The following is an 8,790-nucleotide window of genomic DNA, read 5'->3' as shown; positions in this document are numbered from 1 at the left end:
CTGTTCTAGGGAGTTTTTTTCACTACGATCCCACGCTCACACTAGCAAACTTTTGGAAGTAAACAATTTACTTTCTTACTGTGAAGTTCTAGGTTTTAGCCTTGGAAAAAGTTGGGGAAAGGAGAGGCAGGGCTGATCACAAAGGTGCCCCTTCTTTTCTGAAAGCAATTCTTTAATTAACCAGGAGGGTCCCCCCACTTTTTGTATTTATTCATTATGAAATTTGATTTTCTCTGTATTTGCTCCAATTTTCTTTTACAGCTTTTCGACAAAGTTCCTAGTCCTCTCATCAATATGATTCTATCTGATTTTTTTTTTTTTTGAGACAGAGTCTCGCTATGGCGTCATAGCTCACAGCAACCTCCAATTCTTAGGCTTCAGTGATTCTCTTGCCACAGCCTCCCAAGTAGTTGAGACTACAGGCGCCCACCACAATGCCCGGCTTTTTTGTTGTAGCTGTAGTTGTAGTTGTCATTGTTGTTTGGCAGGCCTGGGCCAAGTTTGAACCTAGCCCTGGTGCATGTGCCAGCGCCCTAGTCGCTGAGCTACAGGCACCAAGACTGATTCTAACTGATTTCTATCCTCAAGAGATTCTTTACTGGTCAGGTGCAATGGCTCACGCCTGTAATCCTAACACTCTGGGAGGCCAAGGCTAGTGGATAGCTTGAGCTCATGAGTTCAAGACTACCCTAAGAAAAAGTTAGACACCTATCTCTACTAAGAAATAGAAAAACTGAGGCAAGAGGATCGCTTGAGTTGGAGGTTGCTGTGAGCTATGACGCTACAGCACTCTACCCAGGGTGACACCTTGAGACTCTATCTCAAATAAAAAAAAAAAGAGAGAGAGATTCTTCACTTTTCTGGACTGCTGATGGTATACTTTCCTTTAATTATACCACTCTTGTTCCTTTTGCTATTATGATGTTTTAAGGGATCTGGAGAGGGAAGAATGGGTACAATTTTAAAAGTGCTTAGGCTGCCATCTTGTTCTAAATTGACCAAAGTCATTTTCTTATGTCAGTTTGCCTGATACAAGGATACTGGTCAGGGCTCACTCAGTGAAGCAAGAGGAAAGCTCCTCTTCCAGGGTAAGCTTCTGATTAGTAAGGACTTCTGGTGAAGGTCCATTAAGATGGGGAGATCTGGGCAGCGCCTATGGCTCAGTGGGTAGGATGCTGGCCCCATATACCAAGGGTGGTCGGTTCAAACCTGGCCCCAGCCAAACTGCAACAAAAAATTAGCCAGGCATTGTAGTGGGCACCTGTAGTCCAAGCTACTTTGGAGGCTGAGGCAAGAGAATAGCCTAAGCCCAGGAGTTGGAGGTTGCTGTGAGCTGTGTGACACGACGGCACTCTACCGAGGGCAATAAAGTGAGACTCTGTCTCTACAAAAAAAAAAAAAAAAAAATGGCGTAGAGATCTAGTATCTGCTTATCAGTGCTTCAGAGAGATCTAGGCTGCAGCTAGCATATATGGCCCCTTATAGCAAATTAGAAAGGAGAGATACCCCTTCAGATAGGCCAGAGATACCCCTTCAGATAGAGCAGAGATACCCCTTCAGATAGGCCAGTTATAAAAAGCTTCCCTGCATTAGCAAACAAGGCTTGGTTAGCTAGTGGAGTATGGCCTAGATTTCATTTCTCCACACACAGACTCTTGTGCAGGGAACAGCCTGCCAAACCACATATAGAGTATGGTAACTCCTGCCAGTGCCAACGACAATACCCAAAGATAAGGCCTCTGGTCTCTGGGGCTTCTCTCAACTCCACTCACAGGTCTAAAAGGTCAGATTGAAGCTCAGAGAGACTTTTTTTTTGAGACTGGATTTCAATCTGTCACACCAGCTAGAGTGCTGTGGCGTCATAGCTTACAGCAACCTCCAACTCGTGGGCACAAGTGATCCTCTTGCCTCAGATTTTCTACTTTTAGTAGAGACAGGGTCTCGCTTTTGCTGAGGCTGGTCTCAAACTCTTGTCCTCAAGCTATCCACCTGCCTTGGCAACCCAGAGTGCTAGGATTACAGGCATGTGCCATTGCACATGGCCAAGACTTTTCTAAAAGTAGGCCTGACAGTGACCTTTGTTCCCTACCATCTGCTGCACCAAAAGACAGGCCTCTGACCTCCCTTGCAGAACAGCCCAGAGATCATCCTTCCAATAACCAAAGAACTCTGGTTTTAAAAACTAGGGACTGTGGCTCAGTGCCCATAACTCAGTGGTTAGGGCACCAGCCACATACACTGGGGAGGGCAGGTTGGAAACCAGCCCCAGCCCCAGCCTGCTAAACAACAATGACAACTACAGAAAAAAAAAATAGCCGGGCATTGTGGCAGGTGCCTGTAGTCCCAGCTACTTGGGAGGCTGAGGCAAGAGAATCACTTAAGCCCAAGAGTTGGAGATTGCTGTGAGCTGTGACACCACAGCACTCCTTAACCAGGGTGACATAGTGAGACTCTGTCTCAAAAAAAAGAAAGAAAAAACTAGGAGCTGGGCGCTATGGCTTATGCCTATAATCCTGGCACTCTAGGAGACCAAGGCATGTGGATTGTCTAAGCTCAGGAGCTAGAGAACAGCCTGCACAAGAGTGTCTCCAAACAGAAAAAAAAAAAAAAAAAGACTAGGCCTCTTCACTGGGACTTATCATATAATCACATCTAACACCAAGAAGAGAATTTAATGCAAATGCCACCAACCACTCTGAGACCATTAACCACCATTAGGCCTCTGCAAGAATTGCCCTCAGGAACTAGAGACAAGGTTCCTATTGGTCATACTATACCCTCTTCCCCACAACTTACCCCACTCACCAAACTGAGCAATCAGCACATACACTAGAAGGCAAATACCTATATTTATATTTTTTAAACAAAAATGATATTTGTCATTGAGGTACAATTTGTTTAATTTCCCATTTAATGTATCACAGACACCTTTCAGATAGGTATACACAGTTCCATCACTTTATTCTCTCTTTTTTTTTAAGACAGAGTCTCCTTATGTCGCCTTCAGTAGAGTGCTGTGCCATCACAGCTCACAGAAACCTCCAACTCTTGGGCTTAAGCGATTCTCTTGTCTCAGCCTCCCAAGTAGCTGGGACTACAGGCGCCCACCACAATGCCCAGCTATTTTTTGTTGCAGTTTTCATGGTTGTTAAGCTGGCCCGGGCCAGGTTTGAACCTGGCATCCTTGGTGTATGTGGCTGGCACCATAACCACTGTGCTATGGGCACCGAGCTCCATCACTTTCTTTTTAATAGATGTACTATAATTCATTAAGAATTTCTTATCTTCCCCCCAATTCTATCTTCCTCATCCTCTCAATAGTTATGGCCACTTATAGACAAACTATTATATTTACAGCATTATGATTCTGTTTAAATAATCAATTGATGAGCCAAGTAGAATATTATGATTATAATTCCTTTCTTTTTTTTTTTTTTTGTTACTGTACAATTAATGGCCTCCTAAGTTACTTTATTTAACAAAGGGCTTTAAGACAAAGCAAAATTTCTCCTATCTCTTCCGCATGCCCTGCCTTCTGTTCTGAACTCCTCTTCTGTGGAAATCAGTAATACTTCATCCAGAACTATCTCATCCCTCTTGCTAATAGTTTAGTGTCTAAACAGGAAGGCCAGTCCCAGTGACAGGCAACCCGTTCCTTAAAGTCCTGGGAATAACACTAGCTGCAGTGAGTGCCACACAGATCTGGTCCGAATGAGGGAGGAACTTGGACCCAGGGGCCCTGGCTCGGACCAGATGCTGCCAGACTCAGCAAGCAGCATGGAATGTCCTCGTTATTTATAAATGCTGTCCCAAAACAAGGCTGTGTTTAACTTAAAAGCCAAGCCTTCTGCTCATATCCCTGGATATGGATGATTTTCTTAAAATTTGTATTATTCTAACCAAAAGGATGGTTATTAAAAATAAACCAAGAGATATCCAGAAACAGGTTTCTTATGAAAGTTTGGCACAGGAGGAATTCCAATATGATGCAATTATCTCATCATATTCTTTTATCTAAGGAGAATGCAATTTTACCATAGCCCCTTCCATAAGCCTCCTGAAACCCCTTCAGTAGACAGCACTCCAATTCAGAGACCAAAGTATTGGTCTGTGAATATTTCAAAATATTTCTGAAAAAAGTGATGTGCTGGCCGGGCGCAGTGGCTCACGCCTGTAATCCTAGCACACTGGGAGGACGAGGCAGGTGGATTGCCTGAGCTCACTGGTTCGAGACCAGCCTGAGCAAGAGCGAGATCCCATCTCTAAAAATAGCTGGGTGTTGTGGCGGGTGCCTGTAGTCCCAGCTACTCAGGAGGCTGAGATAAGAGAATTGCTTGAGCCCAAGAGTTTGAGGTTGCTGTGCACTATGATGCCATGGCACTCTACCAAGGGTGACAAAGTGAGACTCTGTCTCAAAAAAAAAAAAAAAAAAAAGAAAGAAAGAAAGAAAGAAAAAAAGAAAAGAAAACAGTGATGTGGCTGGGAAACTATGTACATCTTAGCAAATGCTTTTTCGCCTACCATGAGCCTGGGTTTTCTAGGAAGGTCATCAGTTTTCTGGTCAAAACCATTCTTGAAGTCATTAGAAATAGAGGAACAGAGATTCAGCAGCTGGCAAGGTGAGTTCCTGGTTCTGTACCTAAAGTTCAAGATCTGAACAGCACAATCATGTGGAACATCATAAAGACTTTCCACAGGTAAGGTGACCAGATGTACCACTTTTGGCAGGACAGTCCTGATTTTTAACAATTTGTCCCATGTCCCACAGTGTTTTAAAAAAGTCCCAATTTTTGGAAAGAATGTATGACAAGCTAGGGAACAGTGGGAGAATGGGAAGGGAATATACAGTTTTCAGCTGCTGAAAAGGTTAATGTAACTCCATTTGGGAATGAAGAGATTAATGTAACTTCATTTGGAAATGAAAAGGCTAATGTAAACTCCCTACTTCCCTCCTGGGCAAGGTATCAGAAAGAGACTGGCTCCCTCCCCTGCTTCTAGGCAAGGACAATTAGCTCAGAAGGAGCCAAACTGTCTGGAACAAACAAGTAGCCCCCCTCACCTAGAGTAAGGTGACGAGACGTCCCGCTTTTGGCGGGACAGTCCCCAATTTTTAACAATTTGTCCTGTGTCCTGTGGCATTTTTAAAAAGCCCTGATTTTTGGAAAGAATGCAGGGCAAGCTAGGGAACACGGAAGAACAGGAAGGGAATATATGGTTTTCAGCTGCCATGTGGTTATTTCGCCAGGATATGCGTTTTATATTATTTTTGTTAATTTTATAATGTTAAACTTTAATAATAACAAATAATTGTTGAGAACTGATTATGGAGAACTGCTTATCTAGATCTGCTTATCAAAATTTGCACTGTCAGGCCCCGCCCCCCGGGCCCCGCCCCCCCCCCATGGTGTCCCGCTTTACCAATGTTAAAATCTGGTCACCTTGTCCACAGGGCAATGAAGAATTGAAAATATCTGAGGCTCAATAAGAATTCCCAGATGTTGTCACCTTAAAACTCCAGAGTCCTGGGTTCTAAAACCTTTCTGCAGGGTTCCAAATTGACCACCTTCCCTCTCTATGCCTTCAGAACGGAAAGAACAAATCCAGACTAGGTGATCTACAAGATTGCTACCCAAAGCATCTGCAGACTGGGTGCTATGCTGGGCTTCCTTGATTCCTTCCCAAAGCCCTGCATGTCCTTCTTTTTCAGCTTAAAGTTGAGCACCACCCCAGCATTCATCAGCAGCATCCTGAAAAGCAAGATGTCTCTGATCATCATTACAGCCAAAGTGTCAGACTTACAATTCCTTTCTCTCTTTTTTTTTTTTTTTTTTTTTTGGCTGGGGCTGGGTTTGAACCGGCCACCTCCAGCATATGGGGTCAGCGCCCTACTCTTTAAGCCACAGGCACCACCCTACAATTCCTTTCTTAAACAATTTTTACTTTTTCTGAGCTTAATAATTGTCTCTCCCTTTCATTTGCTTAATTTTCTGTAGAGTTCTGCCATGCACACTCTATGCACTTGTACATGGCAGCCCTGTTTATTCCTGTGGCTGTCATTCTAAACTATCCAATAAACTTTTTCTTTTTCTTTCTTTCTTTCTTTTTTTTTTGAGACAGAGCCTCAAGCTGTTGCCCCGGGTAGAGTGATGTGGCGTCACAGCTCACAGCAACCTCCAATTCCTGGGCTCAAGTGATTCTCCTGCCTCAGCTTCCCAAGTAGCTGGGACCACAGGTGCCCACCACAACACCTATTTTTTGGGTGCAGCCGTCATTATTGTTTGGTGGGCCCTGGCTGGATGCAAACCTGCCAGCTCAAGTGTATGTGGCTGGTGCCTTAGCCACTTGAGCCACAGGTGCCAAGTCTCAATAGGCTTTTTTAATATAATAATAATTTATACATGGTTAAATTAATATATAATCCATCAGTTCCACTTTTTTTCTTGGAGCTCTCTGTCTTACTTCTCTAATCTCCTGTGTCAGATCTTCTGTTTATTGGATGCCATGTCTTCCTCTTTGTTTGGTCTCTAGTTTTAGTAAAGCATGTCCTCTAGTTGCTTCTTAAGAATGTGTACATGGGAGGAAAATTACTTGAGCACTGCATGTCTAAAAACGTATCTATTCTACCCTAACATTCAATGGATAGGATGGCTGGATACAGCATACTACATCAGAAATTAGTTATACTAAGAATTTTGAAGACATGGCTCCATTGTCATTTACCTTCACTGATTCTGTTGAAAGGCCCAATGTCATTCTTATTCCTGATCCTTTGAATGGAAGCTTTTACTTTTTCCTACCTCTGGAAGTTTTAAAGGTATCTGTTCTTTAACTTTATTATTTTGAGATTTTAATGATGGGTCTCTACATGAGTCTTTTGCTCATTCATGCTTCATGTTTTATGAATATTGTCTCTTATTTTTCTGAGTATACTAATTGGAGTAGAAGCATAGTGACTGTTTTTATGTTTTTGTCTGTTTTCTGCTTTGTCTCTATTTTTTCCAAGTTACCCCCTTTTTTGGTTCTTGTGTGTGTGCATGTGCATGCATGGATGCACTTTTGGCTGTCATATTAAAACTTTCCTTAAACCATCTTAAATTTCTGGAGATTTGTTCATATTTAATAGTGAGACACTAAAAAGCTGACTGGAAGTTCTGAATGCTTGAGAAAAGCAGAAGACTTTGATGTATGGTGATTGAATGTCAGGATGGTTTTGGGGTGGTTCAGTTCTCCAGGGAAGGATAGTTTAAATTTCTTTTTCTTACAAAATTTATTTTATTTTTATATTTTTAAGACTAGTCAAATGCAGTAGTGAGAAGGGCAGAAAGGGCAGAACAAGGAATGCAATATGTAACTGACTTGCAACCAATCAAGTAAGGTAACTCACTACCTTTGGACCAGCTGAATAGTTTAAATTTCTTTCTTTCTTTCTTTTTTTTTGCAGTTTTTGGCTGGGGCTGGGTTTGAACCCACCACCTCCAGCATATGGGGCCAGCACCCTACTCCTTTGAACCACAGGAGCCATATTCCAAAAACTAGATGTGGGAAGTAGAATCCCAGACTCTCATACATTCACCCTATTTTTAGTCTAGAATACTCCACTACCCCTATTTGTCTCCAAGTCTATAACCTCTCTGGTTCATTTTTATTTATTTGTATGTTAGGCTATTTTTAAAAAATTTTAATTGATGGTAGTGCCCATAGCTCAGTGGGTAGGGCTCTGGCTACATACACCAAGCCTGGTGGGCTTGAACCCAGCTTGGGCCTGCTAAACAACAATGATAACGACAACAAAAAAATAATTGAGTGTTGTGGCAGGTGCCTGTAGTCCCAGCTACTTGGGAGGCTGAGGCAAGAGAATTGCTTAAGCCCAAGAGTTAGAGGTTGCTGTGAGCTGTGATGCTACGACATTCTACCCAGAGTGACAGCTTGAGACTCTGTCTCAAAAAAATTTTTTTAATTAATAAATAAGAGATGAGAATGCATAAATCATAAGTGTGAACAATTCAATAAATGTTCACAAACAGAACTTACTCAGTTCAGGTCTACAAATAATAGACCTCTTTTGCCTGGGTAACATACACCAAGAACATAACAGTCCACAGTATGAGTACTTCTACTGGTGCTAGCTAATATCATTTAGTAATTTGTTCACCTCCTTCTTATCTAAATTGTACTTTCATATAACACTTATCTCCTCGTTTCATTGAAAGTAGAGTGTACATCCCAGTCTTTCAATTTTGTTATTGTTTTCAGGTGATTTCTGTACTTTGCTATCATCCTTAAAAAATTTAAATTTTTTGGTTTGTTTTTATTGTTGCCCACGCCAGAGTGCTGTGGCATCAACCTAGCTCACAGGAACCTCAAACTCCTGGCTGAAAGCAATCCTCCTGTTTCAGTCTACTGAGTAGCTGGGACTATAGTTGTGTACCACTATGCCTGGAGATTTTTTTTTTTTTTTCATAGAGAAAGCAGGCGGCTGTCTTGCTATGTTGCCCGGGCTTCTTTCAAACTGCTGGGCTCAAGCAATCCTCACTCTTCAGCCTCTCAAAGTGCTGATATTATAGACATGAACCACGGTGCCTGGATATTTCTTTTACTTTTATACACCCTATTTCATTTTCTCGTCTTATTGCCTTTCCTGCTTCAGGAAGCAGGAGGATAAGCCAGGGTATGGTGGCTCATGCCAGTAACCCTAGCACTCCGAGAGGCCAAAGCAGGTACATGGCCTGAGCTCAGGAGTTTAAGACCAACCTGACCAAGAGTGAGACCCTGTCTCAAAAAAAAAAAAAA

Source organism: Otolemur garnettii, unplaced genomic scaffold (genome assembly GCF_000181295.1).
Source record: "Otolemur garnettii isolate 467f Iridium unplaced genomic scaffold, OtoGar3 scaffold00110, whole genome shotgun sequence".
In the NCBI taxonomy this organism is placed as follows: Eukaryota; Metazoa; Chordata; class Mammalia; order Primates; family Galagidae; genus Otolemur; species Otolemur garnettii.
The sequence above is the reverse complement of the archived record's forward strand: the minus strand, read 5'-3'. Positions refer to the sequence as shown.